Below are 15,676 nucleotides of genomic sequence, written 5' to 3' on the forward strand. Positions count from 1 at the left end.
ATCATGACAGAAGGAGACGCGGGTGAGTGATGAGCTCACACAGGCTTTCACTTAGCAACGAGCAATCAGGAGGAAACTCCTGGTTGGGCGGGGGAGTACCCCACGGACCTCAACGAGTTAGTGTTCGTGTTATTTTTTTTTTTTCTTTACTGTATGTTGGTTTTCAAGGCCAAGAAATGTCCAAACCTCCCTTTTGTAGTGTTAGAGGGGCATTTTAAGTTATTTACTTGTTATATGTTTATTTTTCTAAATGTTTACACTTTAAAAAACTTGGGCATGACAAAAAAGTATGTAATAAAGAATGAGTACAATGCATCATATGTGGCACTAATTACTGTTTTATTGAAGAGGGCTAAAATGTATTTTCTTTTCTCTTCTATCCATGGTAATGGCTAGAAGTTATATTAGAGTTATTAGTTGGAATATAAAAGGTTGTGGAAGTCCAGCAAAAAGGTGGAAAGTAATGACTTATCTCAAACATAATAAGGCTGATATTGTATTTATCCAAGAGTCACATTTTAAGTTTGAGGAGGCTATGAAACTAAAATTTGGATGGGTTGGACATGTTTTTCATAGTTCATTTTCCAGTAAACACAATGGGGTGGTTATACTTATACATAAAAATATGGCTTTTGATTTGGTCAAACAGGTAAAAGATAAGGAGGGCAGAATGATCTGTTTACAGGCTAATATAAATGGCAAAAATATTATCTTATGCAATATTTATGTACCAACAAAGGGGGACCCAAACTCCTTTCATGAAGTAAACAACAGTTTGGGTGAAATGGAGGGTGATCCTGGCAGGAGATTTTAATCAAGTTTGGGATGCATTTATAGATCGAAGTGCTCTTACAGGCTCATCAATACCCAAAGACAGAGCTGCTATACACATGTTAAGCGAGGATAATAGTTTAGTGGACATCTGGTGGTTGATAAACACATGTGAAAGACAATATATCTTTTTCTCTCACTGTAATAAATCCTACTCTAGAAATGATAAGTTTCTAATTACAAGCAATATTACCAAGCAAGTTGCATATTGTAAAATTAATGCAATAGCCTTATCTGATCATGCAGCTGTAGAGCTGGGTATCGATATAAACAATGACACTGAGAGAAAAGGTAGATGGAGACTGCATGCGTCACTATTATCCAAAGAGGCTCTTAACCAACTTTTAAAAGAAGAATTGCAGTCATTTTTTGAAATAAAAACAGGCAGCACCGTCAGGAAATCAACAGAATGGGAAGCATCTGAAGCTTATATTCGAGGGAAAATTATAGCATATGTACAGTATCTAAAAAGAAAAGGGAAGATATGAGTAAGATAAAAAGAATTTGAATCTAAAATTAGGACACACGAAAGGGATGTAGCAGACAACTTTCAAATTTTTCACAGAATTTTCAGTTGAATTTTCTCTGCTCTCACACTCTAGCGTGATGACATCACACACTCTAACTCAGGAAATTTGGACAATTTTCACTCAACCCAGGGGTTTTTGAAGACTCACCTATTGAAAACCGTAAACCCCATCCTCATACCAAGTACATTTGTGCGGAGAGGACAAAAATGCCTGCGTTTTAAAGTTCAAATGAAGTCTGTAGGCCAAAGTATGGCGAAGTAGTAGTGTCTGGAAAAAAGCGGACTTTTCTGGCTGATTTTTTCCTCTCCCCATTAGTTGTAGTCATGTGTGACCTGATTGGCTGATGCTGATCACCTGACACCTGAGCTTCAACTGTCTGTGTTCTATACTCTGTCTGCAGCTGAGAACTGAAGAGCTGTGTGTGTGTGTGTGTGTGTGTGTGTGTGTGTGTGTGAGAGAGAGAGAGAATCAGTTTGAATCAGTTTATTCTATCAGCAATAGGAGGAGAAGGAGTAGAAGTAACAGTAATAGTAGTAATAGTATTTTTGGTAGTATTAGTAGTAGTAGTAGTAGTATTTGTAGTAGTAGTAGTAGTACGTGTAGTAGTAGTAGTAGTAGCAGTATTTTAGTAGTAGTAGTAGTAGTAGTAGTAGTAGTAGTATTTTTAGTAGTAGTAGTAGTAGTAGTTGTAGTAGTATTTGTAGTAGTAGTAGTAGTAGTAAGAGTAGTAGTAGTAGGAGTAGTGGTAGTAGTACTTTTAGTATTTTTTTAGTAGTTTTCTTTTTAGTAGTAGTAGTAGTAGTACTTTTAGTAGTAGTAGTAGTAGTGGTAGTATTATTAATAAGTGTAGCAGTAGTAGAAGTAGTGGTAGTAATATTTTTTAGCAGTAGTAGTAGATGTAGTAGTCGTATTAATAGTATTAGCAGTATTATTATTAGTAGAAGTAATACTAGTAGTAGTAGTTGTAGTCGTAGTTTTAGTAGTATTAATAGTAGTACTAGTATTAGTAGTAGTATCAGTATTGTCTCTCACACACACAGCGTTGCTATGGACTCTCCAGGGTTTCTATGGGAGCAGAAACATGTCAGATTGATTGGGTTTATTGGACACACCTGGGACACAGAGCAGAGGGGCCGTTACCGCAGCAACGGCGCTGCACTGACACACACAGAGAATGAAACTGACACACAGAGCAGCAGGAATAGATTGAGTGAGGCACTCAGAACAGGTCCTGGAAAACTGCTAATTACAGGAAAACCGTAAAAGATAGGTGAAAACCGAAATGACCGTGAGCGTCAGAGAGACCTGGGGAACACACAGATCTAGGTTTTTTTCCCGTACTGTGAAAAATAACCGAGATAGGGCAGTGTAAAACAGTCAACCGACCAAGACAAGAAGGAATCAGCTACAATGGAGAGTTAATGGAGGAATGAAGGGATGAGCCTCCAAACTAGTACCTGTCATTTCACTTTAAAAAGAGCTAGGTCTTCAAAATTGGGTTCATATGAAGCCCAGGAACCATGGCTACGTTTTTGGAAAATATCATTCGCCTGCGATGTATCGCTTGGCCAGGAGGGCGATTTATTCAGAGAATTTTCAGTTGAATTTTCTCTGCTCTCACACTCTAGCGTGATGACATCACACACTCTAACTCAGGAAATTTTGAGAATTTTCACTCAACCCAGGGGTTTTTGAAGACTCCCCTATTGAAAACCGTAAACCCCATCCTCATACCAAGTACATTCATGCGGAGAGGACAAAAATGCCTGCGTTTTAAAGTTTAAATGAAGTCTGTAGGTCAAAGTATGGCGAAGTAGTAGCTTCCGGAAAAAAGTCGACTTTTCTGGCTGATCTTTTCCTCTCCCCATTCATTTCTATGGGACTTTTTTCACAAGTTTTTCGCGAATAAGTCTGCGAGAAATTCACGAATCTCTATGAAAATAACATAGCACACTATTCCCGATGAAACCACACGTTTTGATGTATAATTTGCAGGGGTCTTTCCAGCAGTTCAGGCCCTATTAACGGACAAAAATGTGGCGGAAGATGAAAAATAAGTACTAGACAATTTCCACACGCGGAAATCGTGAGAGGGGCTCGGGGGTCGGGGGGGGGCATGTCGGTTCGACGTTACCAAAGACTTCATGGTCGGAGGGGAATTGTGTGTTCTGAACCCCCATTCACTTTATATGGACAATCTGTGTGTCAAAGTTTGGCAGCTGACCGACGTCACCGTTAGTAGTAGTAATAGAAGTAGTAGTAGTATTTTTAGTAGTAGTAGTATTTTTAGTAGTTGTATCAGTAGTAGCTGCCACAGCGACGGCGCTGCACTGACACACACACAGAATGAAACTGACACAGAGCAGCAGGAATAGGCTGAGAGTGGAGCAGAACAGGTCCCGAGAAACTGCTAATTACAGGAAAACTGTAAAAGATAGGTGAAAACCGAAATGACCGTGAGCGTCAGAGAGACCTGTGGAACACAAAGATAAAGTTTTTTTTCCGTACTGTGAAAAATGATCGTGTTAGGGCAGTTTAAAAGCAGTCAACTGACCAAGACACAAATAATCCGCTACAATGGAGAGTTAATGGAGGAAAGAAGGGATGAGCCTCCAAAGTAGTGCCTGTCATTTCACTTTAAAAAGAGCTAGGTCTTCAAACACGGGTTCATATAAAGGCCAGGAACCATGGCTATGTTTTTGGAAAATATCATTTGCCTGCGATGTATCGTTTGGCCGGGAGGGCAATTTATTCAGAGAATTTTCAGTTGAATTTTCTCTGCTCTTCCACTCTAGCGTGATGACATCACACACTCTAACTCAGGAAATTTGGACAATTTTCACTCAACCCAGGGGTTTTTGAAGACTCACCTATTGAAAACCGTAAACCCCATCCTCATACCAAGTACATTCATGCGGAGAGGACAAAAAAGCCTGCGTTTTAAAGTTTAAATGAAGTCTGTAGGTCAAAGTATGGCGAAGTAGTAGCGTCTGGAAAAAAGTGGACTTTTCTGGCTGATTTTTTCCTCTCCCCATTAGTTGTAGTCATGTGTGACCTGATTGGCTGATGCTGATCACCTGACACCTGAGCTTCAACTGTCTGTGTTCTATACTCTGTGTGTGTGTGTGTGTGTGTGTATGAGAAAGAATCAGTTTGAATCAGTTTATTCTATCAGTAAAAGGAGGAGAAGTAGAAGGAGAAGTAGTAATAGAAGTAGTATTTTTAGTAGTAGTGGTAGTAGTAGTTGTAGTAGTAGTAGTATTTTTAGTAATACTAGTAGTAGTATTTTTAGTAGTAGTAGTAAAAGTAGTTTTCATAGTAGTAGTAGTATTTGTAGTAGTAGTAGTATTTTTATTAGTAGTAGTAGTAATAGTAGTCATATTTTTAGTAATAGTAGTAGTACTTTCAGTAGTAGTGGTTGTATTTTTAGTAGTAGTAGTAGTTATCATAGTAGTAAAAGTAATAGTAGTGGTATCAGTACTGTCTCACACACCCAGCGTTGCTATGGACTCTCCAGGGTTGCTATGGGAGGAGAAACATGTCAGACTGATTCAGTTTATTGGACACACCTGGGACACAGAGCAGAGGGGCTGTTGCCGCAGCAACGGCGCTGCACTGACACACACAGAGAGAGAGAGACACACAGAGCAGCAGGAATAGACTGAGTGAGGCACTCAGAACAGGTCCCGGAAAACTGCTAATTATGGGAAAACCGTAAAACATAGGTGAAAACCGAAATGACCGTGAGCGTCAGAAGGACCTGGGGAACACACAGATGTAGGTTTTTTTCACGTCCTGTGAGAAATGACTGAGTTAGAGCAGTGTAAAAACAGTCAACTGACCAAGACAAGAAGGAATCCGCTACAATGGAGAGTTAATGGAGGAAAGAAGGGATGAGCCTCCAAACTAGTGCCTGTCATTTCTCTTTAAAAAGAGCTAGGTCTTCAAACATGGGTTCATATGAAGCCCAGGAACCATGGCTACGTTTTTGGTAAATGTCATTCAACTGCGATGTATCGTTTGGCCGGGAGGGCGATTTATTCAGAGAATTTTCAGGTGAATTTTCTCTGCTCTCACACTCTAGTGTGATGACATCACCCACTCTAACTCAGGAAATTTGAGAATTTTCACTCAACCCAGGGGTTTTTGAAGACTCACCTATTGAAAACCGTAAACCCCATCCTCATACAAAGTACATTCGTGCGGAGAGGACAAAAATGCCTGCGTTTTAAAGTTTAAATGAAGTCTGTAGGTTAAAGTATGGCGAAGTAGTAGTGTCTGGAAAAAAGTGGACTTTTCTGGCTGATTTTTTTTCTCCCCATTCATTTCTATGGGACTTTTTTCGCATGTTTTTTGCGAATAAGTCTGCGAAAAATTCACGAATCTCTACGAAAAATACATAGCCCGCTATTCCCGATGAAACCGCACGTTTTAATGTATAATTTGCAGGGGTCTTTCCAGCGGTTCGGGCCGCATTAACGGACAAAAATGTGTCCGGAAGATGATGATGAAAAATAATAAACGAGCGGAAGAACAATAGGTGCTCGTGTCGATGCCCGAGCCCCTAATAAACGTGCGGAAGAACAATAGGTGCTCGTGTCGATGCCCGAGCCCCTAATAAATGTGCGGAAGAACAATAGGTGCTCGTGTCGATGCCCGAGCCCCTAATGATTGGGAAAAAGACCACTAGCTCGATGCTAAATTGAATGGGAAAATCCACAGACATGCTAATGACTAGCATTTACAGATTAACTTAAGATTTACAACGTCTTTTTATCCAGCAACAAAGGTTCACATCAGAGATATTTTATACTATTCATTCGTACAACAGCTGAACATAAAATACCCACAGGCAAACGTTTTTCGAGCCATACAAACAGAGTGAAAGAAACGTGCCTGTTAGTCCCTTCTTATGTCCGAACTGGCTACGGGAACACCGCAAGTATAAAACATACGTTAGTGCAACTTATTCCAACCACTAGAGGGCCCCCTTTGCTTGCTTTTAACAACTGAACATCACATATCATTGGGGTTATTAATATTAGTACTTAGGCTCCTGTCACTCACCCACAACTGGAAATAAACTGGTGGGGATATAAACATGGAGAAAAATACCTGTCTTTAACATGGACATTTTCATTTTAAATGTTTTCAGATGGTGGGGTTGATAAGGCCAAAGTTGTTTGTAAGCACTGCAATGTGGAATTATTTTTTATCACCGGAATACTTCGAGTCTGAAATATCACCTAAAGGCAATACATACTGTAGATGCCGGCAACCCCCCACCACCATAACTATGTGATTAATCATGATTAATCGCAGAAAGCCATGCGATTAATCGTGATTTAAAAATGTAATTGCTGCCCACCACTAATATCTATCTATCTATCTATCTATCTATCTATCTATCTATCTATCTATCTATCTATCTATCTATCTATATATATATATATATATATATATATATATATATATATATATATATATATATATACAGGGTGGGGAAGCAAAATTTACAATATTTTGAGGCAGGGATTGAAAGACAGTGTATGACCAATTAGTTTATTGAAAGTCATGAGAGTTTATTTGCCACAAGAAAATTTACATAATAGAAAATGTTTTTATTCTATGTGTCCTCCTTCTTTCTCAATAGCTGCTTTTACACGCTTCTTGAAACTTGCGCAAGTGTTCCTCAAATATTCGGGTGACAACTTTTCCCATTCTTCTTTAATAGTATCTTCCAGACTTTCTCGAAATAGTTTTGCTCATAGTCATTCTCTTCTTTCCATTATAAACAGTCTTTATGGACACTCCAACTATTTTTGAAATCTCCTTTGGTGTGACGAGTGCATTCAGCAAATCACACACTCTTTGATGTTTGCTTTCCTGATTACTCATATGGGCAAAAGTTTCTGAAAAGGTAAGGATAATAGTGTTAGGTATGATTATGACATCAATATATGTTTGGTTTCAAAACAATTGACGTAGTGCCTGCTGAGAAAAAACAACTAAATGTTCATTGTAAATTTTGCTTCCCCACCCTGTATATATATATATATATATATATATATATATATATATATATATATATATATATATATATATATATATATGAGTGTGTAGGCTCTTTCCAGATCCACCTAGGAGTGTTGGCTCCTCTCAGATACACCTGGAGGTGTGAGCTCCTCCTGTATGTACCTGGGGGTGTCGGCTCCTCCCAGATGCACCTGGGGGTGTGTAGCCTCCTCTCAGATGCACCTGGGGGAGGTGTAGGCTCCTCCATTAGGCCTTTTCCCACCGCAGGAACTTTTGCAGAAACTTTCTGTATTACCCTGTACTTTCAAAGTTCTTGGTGCGTTTCCACCGAAAATTACCCTGGTAACTGACCCTCCCCCGGCACCGAATTTACCCCCGAAGAAGTTCCTGGTACAGAGGTAGTACTTTCCAGTTTACCAGGAACTTTAAAGGGTGGAGCTGTGTGCTGGAGAAGGCTGAGTGATGGACTAGACTCGCAGCATTTCCGCATTCTGTTCACCGCCAATATTTAACTCATTTAATTTCCACAAGCTTTGTATTTTGATAATTCAGAAAATGGACCAAAAGAGAAGCTACAAGTGGACAGACGACGAGGAAATTCAGACGGCCTTTGAATTGCCGACACGAAACAAGCAAGTAAAAGCTGTCGGGGCCAAATATAAGACACAAGCCTAAAGAAATACGAGAAAAGAAGAATAAATTTATGCAGGATTAAAAGAAACTAAAGGACCACAACGGTCGCAGTGGATCTGACTGTCGAACAGATCAATGGTATGTATATGACAGAAATAGTCATTGTTTAGTTGGTTCCATGCTGTAACAGTAGTCAGCGGAACATCAGCTGTTTAGTCAAAAGTGAAGTCCGGTTAACCTAATGCTAATACTAACTGGTCAACAGTCTGATACTAAACCTAAATCTGACAACTGGATGTAATCGTGTTGTCGCCGTGAGCTGAACACTGATTTATTCTGTATGTTTTGTGATTTCCACCTGAAATGTACTAGATGGACTCGTCTCTTTTTCTGAACCTGTGGCTCGTTTGTGTGCTCGTCCATCGTCTACTGCTGTTTACAATGGCCCAGGTTAGACATTTGACATGTCACATCACACTGGTAGGAATCTGTCATCATGTGTTCTGTTATTCATTTTAACATTTTTATTACTTTTCCTGTAGTGAAAAAGGGACCAGGACCATGGAGTTCCAGACTGGTTGTCCTGGACCAGCTGGTCCAGGACAGCTTTTGGACACTGGTCCAAAAGCCTGAACCTTTCACACATGTTTATTTCCCTTTTAATCTCAAGGCACCTTGTTTTGTTTCAAATTTTAATTAAAAAAAAAAAAAAAAAATCTAACCTAATACTGTCTGTTCATTTACAAGGCATCAAAATATGAGTATAAATACTTTTATCAGTAATATGCAGTTGAATTAAATGCAGGCACTTGAGTAAATCTGTCTGACTTTAGGGTTGAACCTGGACTATCATATCTGTAAGCAATAGAAATGAAACAGAACCATCCATCACACATAAAGTTAGATGTGATTTAGTTTAAGGAATGAGAAGTTGAAAATACATGTTCTACCATTTTTAAATACAAATTAAGGATATGTAATGATGGTTAACTTCATTTAAAATGTATTCCAGATGGATTAAGTGATTCAACAACCAGTAAAATGTTAAACCCAACCCGTCCACTTAAGTACTGTGTTATTTTATTGAACTAGAGGTTAGTTTGTGAATGTACATGAACTGGATTACAGCTTCTGTTACTGCTCCCTCATACATCATCAACCTGATTTGAATAAATTACCCTGAACTTTTGGGTGCGGTGGAAACGCAGTTACCAGGAACTCTTTTACCCCAAAAAGTTCCTGGTAAATAAGTTCCTGGTAATAAAGTTCCTGGGCCTTTTGGTGGGAAAGGGCCTATTGTTGGCAGTTGAGTCCTCATGATTGCCCTGAGGTTCTTTTCATTCTGCTGTGGTGTGGCTGACAAACCATGTTGAGATGCACTGCGTCAAAACTCTCTCTGTGAAGCAGCGGTAGAAGGACATAGCATCTGTAGATGAATTTGACTGAATTTGAAGTCAGTTCGATTATATCTCAAATATGATATATTCATCCAGTGAACATGTCCCAGAGGACATGTTTGTGCATCTTCACCTCATACACATGCCTATTAAATTTGGTACATTTAGATCAAACCTCATGTATAAGTTAATTTTTGTACCCACGTGCAAAATTAACTACATATTTTCACTAGTTATGATGTGTGTGCAAGGTTTGTGAATTATTAAGTGAGTTTAGTGTCTCAAAATTGCAGTACTTTTTGTAAGAATAAGAAGAGAGAAATAATTATTATAATTTGAAGAAGACTTTTTCAGTGTCTATGCTCAGGTGCTAATAAAATACAAAAAGTTTAATAGAATAAGTACTTCTGAGTTTTAAAATGTTTCCAAAGCTAGTTCCCTTGAGATCAGGCTTTAGAGACATGTCCTTGACAACAGCAGCACATGTGCTTTTCAGACTTCAAAACCATCAATACATTTCAAAATGAGGAGAGAGAATTAAAGAAACAGAGCCAGAGCAGGGAAAAAAGGCAACTGATGAGAAATTAGAACAGAACAACATACATTATTCACTTTTCCACAAGCCCTGCACAGAACAAACATGCACTGTTGGCTTCAGGTGCAGCAGTGAGCAGTGAGTGCTTTTATGGCTGCACTGCAGAAAAAACAGTGAGCAGTGATAAAAGTGCATTAGAGAGGCAATCGTGTCCTCGAAATGAAGATTAATTAGACAAAGAAAATGCTGCTGGAGATGAACATGCTCTTGATGGAGTAGCTTTTGGCATGTTCTTCCTCAGACTGCTTAAAATTCAACGTCAAGCAGCACTGCTATTGGTCTATAATTACAACATCAGTCATTATTGATCATTGTCACTTTAATAAACAGCTCTCAACATTTTGAGGAATTTGCCCAAGATAAAACAGCAACAACAAAGCGTCTCCACATTTATCCTGAGGCTGCATGACGAACAGAGGAGGACAAAGCAAGGGATTGTGGGAGAGCGCCAGAATCAACATCTAAGTGGTGCTTTTAGAGAAAGGAAAGCGTAATATTGGCTTGGCCTCAGCGAATGGCTTCAAGGATACATTGCTTTTGTTTGCAATTGTTGTGTTTGAAAGAGTGAAGGGAAATGTCAGTGTCATTCCATTATGGATCAAGGCGAAGCACACAAGGATATTTCATTGTACAAGTGTGAAGTATAAATCATGTGTGTATTCCCTGATGTGTTCTGGGAAAAAAGGATTCATTAATGTGCTACAGTTTGTTGTCTGTCAGAAATTAAAAGCACAAATACTGTGGTAAATCTAATACTGATAATTACTGTATGTGTCATGGTACAAACAAACCAGAGTTTGGTACATGTATTTTATCAATTACAAGCTGAGGTATATACATTTATCAAATGTGGATATCTGTGGTTTGTTTGTGTGTAAATATCCAGTGTCAGTCAATGCCACAGCAGACGTCCAAGCTTAATTCTGAGATTTGATTAACAGAGGAAAAACTTAAAGGTGGATGAAAGTAGGGATGCAACGATCCGATACCAGTATCGGGCATCAGGTCCGATACTCAGTGTGTGTACTCGTATTTGCACTCGTAAAAGTAGCCCGATACAACTGCATCGATACCACTTATGGCCGTGTGACATTCACAGTTAAGTGCAGCAGGTACGCGGCGGTGGAATAATGTGTGGAGAGTGTGAAGAGTGTGGAGATTTTTCAAAATAAATGACGGTGATAAAAGAAACGTTGACTGCAAGTAACGTTAAAGACACAGACAGACAGATACGGACACAGCATTCTGTCCGTCCTCTGCGTGCATTCTGTCTGTTTTCCAGGTGCTCACGGATGCGTACCCAGAGAATACCAGTGGGAACCGTGAAGGTAGAGGATCTGTTCAAAGAGCGACTGTGTGAGATAGAGAAAAACTACTGACAGATTTATGACAACTACCCAGGGCTGGGCTGGGCTGGGCTGGGGGTATGGAGCGGTGCAAACCGCCGCCAGCGGAAGTGAAAACAAAACTTATTGCTTATTTATCTTTTCTCTACCTGCTGAAGCTTCGCTTTAATAAAAAAAAAAAACGCTGCAATATTGGTGTCACAATAGTGTTACTTATGTCGTCTCCAGGTTTGTTATTACTGATTTTCTTCTTCTCCAAAAACTTTACTCTTCTTTGTGGTATTTGTCCAGTGTGGTTGATTAAGAGCAGCACCCCCTGGTGGATTAATTGAGAAGTGCTCATTCCAACACATAAAATGTCAGTAGCAGCATCTTGTTACAGTCAGACTCATGACAATGACAATAAAGCACATTTACAAAAGGAACTAAGAACTGGAATGGGATTCTTAAGTACTCGTATCAGTACTCGGTATCGGCAAGTACTCAAATGTAAGTACTCGTACTCAGTCTGGAAAAAAGTGGTAGCAGTGCATCCCTAGATGGAAGGTATCTAATTAAGAAAAGGCACTAGATCAGCACACTGGAAAAACCCACCAAATTTAGTGGAAAAATACATACTAGGCATGTATAGCTCACACCTGGAGTGGTTTTGCAGTGTTTGTCCATCTTTCTAAGACCCATGATGCAACCAGAGCACCATCTTGAAGACGTGGGGCCCATTGCACAAAACCTGGATAAAGGATTAAGCCAGGATATGTTGGTTATCCTGGCTCAACTTATCCATGATCCGGTTGCACAAAAGCGGGATAGTGGAAAGCAGGATATGTTATGATATAAATTACCACCGAGATGTATTCTGTAGAGTTAGCCTGCTCCAGACCAGGCTAAATTCCAAGATTTATTTTATCTCATCCCTCATCTCAGTCAGTAGTCACCACAAACGGAAACCAATAGTTATTCCACTGCCCATTACACAATGTTATCACATTCAACTAGACCCACTGTCATTAATTAAACATTAGATTTTTAGATAGAAACATTTAGATAAATAATGATTTTAGCGGCCGGGGGGGGGGCGACACATGGATGCAATTGATGCACAGATAACTGACCTGGACCTGTCAAAAGTAGATCAGCTGATGTTAGTATAATTACAAATAACCAGAACAAAAGTCCATGACTGTTAATACTACTACTACAAATACAAGTATTAACAGTGGATCTACTACTACTACAAATACAAGTATTAATTGTGGATGTACTGCTACAACAGTTAGTACAAATAATAGAAACCTCTACCATCTATGAAACAATACAATAAACACTATTACAACTATATGGATAAGTGAATGATGACGATGAAGGCAGGAGAGAGGCAGGACTACAGCAGGTCCATGGAAAACTTGTGATTATCCTGGGAAAAAATGTGAGGCATTAAAGCACAGAGACTCCAGGGAAGATGTCAAGTCAGTAGCATGTATTTGCTGGAGTGTGAATAGAGGTGAGACTTAGGAGATAAAATATCAGAGAAGAGAAGCAGAGAGGAGGTCAGAGAGGAGAAGGAGGAGCAGAGAAGAGCTCAGTATATCATGATGAGTCTCTTAGCAGTCTAAGCCTATAGCAGCATAACTACAGTCCACAGTACAGTCTTTTAACTCAGGATTTAACTTGTTCCAAACATTTACTCTAACAACACTAAGACAAAATGTCTTTATATTTGTTCCGACACAAGGTTTTTTGAACACATGACCTCCTCTAAAATTATGAACACTTTCCCACATTTTAAACAAGCTCTGAATATTAAAAGGCAACGGATTTTTTTTATTTTGAACATAATAAACTGATCTGTGTGTTCCCTATAGGACACTTTATTGATCATTGGTATTGGCCTTTTCTGGTGACTGGATTTGTATTAGTCATGTAAGTATTCCCCCACACCTTGATGCAGTCTGTCATATAAGTCAGAAATAGAAAGTTATACAGCAGATCCAAGGGAGATGGGTTCAAGAATTCTATGACTTTAGAAATAACTCATGATGATTTTGGTGTTTTAACTTCTATGTTGTTTATTTGTGGCTTCCAGCTTAACTTCTTGTGTATAGTTGCTCCAAGGAATTTGATTTCATTTGCCGTTTCAATCTCTGTTTTTATTTATAATTTGGTGAATTGGTGAATCTGTGATTGATGGCGGGGTCTATCTAGGAAGCCATGTGCACTTATCCAGGATTAGTTACACCTGGCTTGATGAATCTGTGTCTGCTCAGCCTGGCTTGGTGGCCTTTGTGCAACCAGTTAAGCCTGGATGCCCTTGTTTTGGATTCGCTGAACCCAGCTCAGTCAGTTATCCTGGATGTCGGAATCCTAGTTTTGTGCAACGGGCCCCTGATGAAGAAAAGGACTTCCTGTGGTGTAAATAACAGCATGAGGACAGCTGAGTATGAATTTAAAGAAAAACAGGGAATGGTGACATCGCAAAAGGAGGTTAGTCCATTTTTAGTGTCTAATTGGCAATAAACATGAGTTCAAATCGTATAGTGTTTTGTCCAACTTGACGGTTAACAAAGGACAACAGTGTTGGCAGGACTCAGATCCTGTGTCTTAGTATGAATCAGTACCAATGCTGTATGTATGACACACAATGCATGTTTTCCTTTGGGCTTATTGTCTTATGTCTTAGTCTTTAAATCTTTGCATCATTTGAACATTCATGGAAAATGGTGCCATTTGAGAAGGTTTGAAGTAAAAAAAAAACAAAAACAAAAAAAAAAAACAGGATCAGAGGACAAAAACTCTACAAATGTAGTAGTGGAAAACAATATTCAGATGCCCTTAAAATTTTACACAATCTCAAATGTTATCATGAAATATTGACAGAAAAATATGTGTCTGCATCATACACAAACAAATGCAAATTACTTTTTGAAAAAAGGTATTTTTGTAAAAAAGAAAAAATAAAGTAAATTCTTGACAGTTTCCACGTCCTGGATGTGTTTTGTTATCTGCTGAAACATGTGGCTTTGACCTGGATGGAACTGAGCATGTGCAGAAGGAGCATGTGGGTTTAATGGAACAATACGGGGCTCAGGTCATTGACTTAAGACTGACTCTGAATGTGTTAAAAATCTGTGTATCATTCATTCATTTGTTTTTCAATTTAAAACCAAAAATGAAAAAACAAAAAAAAACACTCGTTTTTTTGTTTTTCATTTTCAGAACCAGAATGAAAAACGGATAACGGTTCATTTTTCCATTTCCCGATTTTGTGCTCAAATGAAAAATGGACAAAACGGATAACGACCGTTTCATCCGATTTTGCTATTTTCCATATAGTTCAGTTGTCTGACCCGGAAGTAGTCCGTGGCCTTAAGGTCCCTTCACTACGGCAGGGGACGGACACATGCTAATGCTAACAGGAGACATGCTAACAGGCTGTAGCAGCGAAAATGGACATTTTTGTGCTTTTCAGTGGAAGTAAGCGGGTTACCCTGAAACCACAAGGCATGACCACAGAGAAAATATGTTATTTTCCAGGTAAGTTTTTTTGTTTTAGTTTTTTGTTTGTTTGTTTGTTTTTACAATAACGTTAATGTAATATTTGGTTTACGTTTACACTTATGTTTACGTGAGTTAAACTTTATTGAACATATTTATAGTAAAAGCAACCAAAAAGTACGGAAGCGTATTGCATTCACACATTAAAAAAAAAAAATTCGGCTCTGTTTTTCTGGATTAACGAGATACTGCTTTCTGTAGCCCTGCAGGAAGCCGGGCTACAAGCTCCGAGCGCCGGCTCCTGCGGGCTTGCAGACTGAATGCAATACGCTTCCGTAAAAAAATAATCAAACTTAAAATATTACGTGACTTTGTTGATGTAATTAAAGAATGAAATTATTTATTTATTTTTCCCCTTTTAACCGATTTTTTTCACAAACAAGATTGGATTTGATCTGATACAATTTACAAACCAATAGGCTAATATGTGTACAAATTTAATAATTAATTTAATTTAATAAAATTACAAGAACAGTGTGTAAAGCCTCCCTTCTAACATTAACATTTGTAATAGGTCCGAAAGGAAACTGTATATTTGACGGATGACTCCAACGTGGCCATATTTCCCTGACTTGATGGTGACTTCAGCTGCATTGACCTCATTGCCAGAGGCCATTATGAAGTACATGGTGACAGCAATACTGTGGAAAAATCAACCAGGGCACTTTCCTCAGGCCAGCCTGTCCACTTTTCTTTCCATCGGCCATCCAGTACAGCCACAAGCTCCACCTGTCCAGTTCCAAGGAGTGCCACAAC

The sequence above is a fragment of the Sphaeramia orbicularis genome, chromosome 17 (genome assembly GCF_902148855.1).
Source record: "Sphaeramia orbicularis chromosome 17, fSphaOr1.1, whole genome shotgun sequence".
In the NCBI taxonomy this organism is placed as follows: domain Eukaryota; kingdom Metazoa; phylum Chordata; class Actinopteri; order Kurtiformes; family Apogonidae; genus Sphaeramia; species Sphaeramia orbicularis.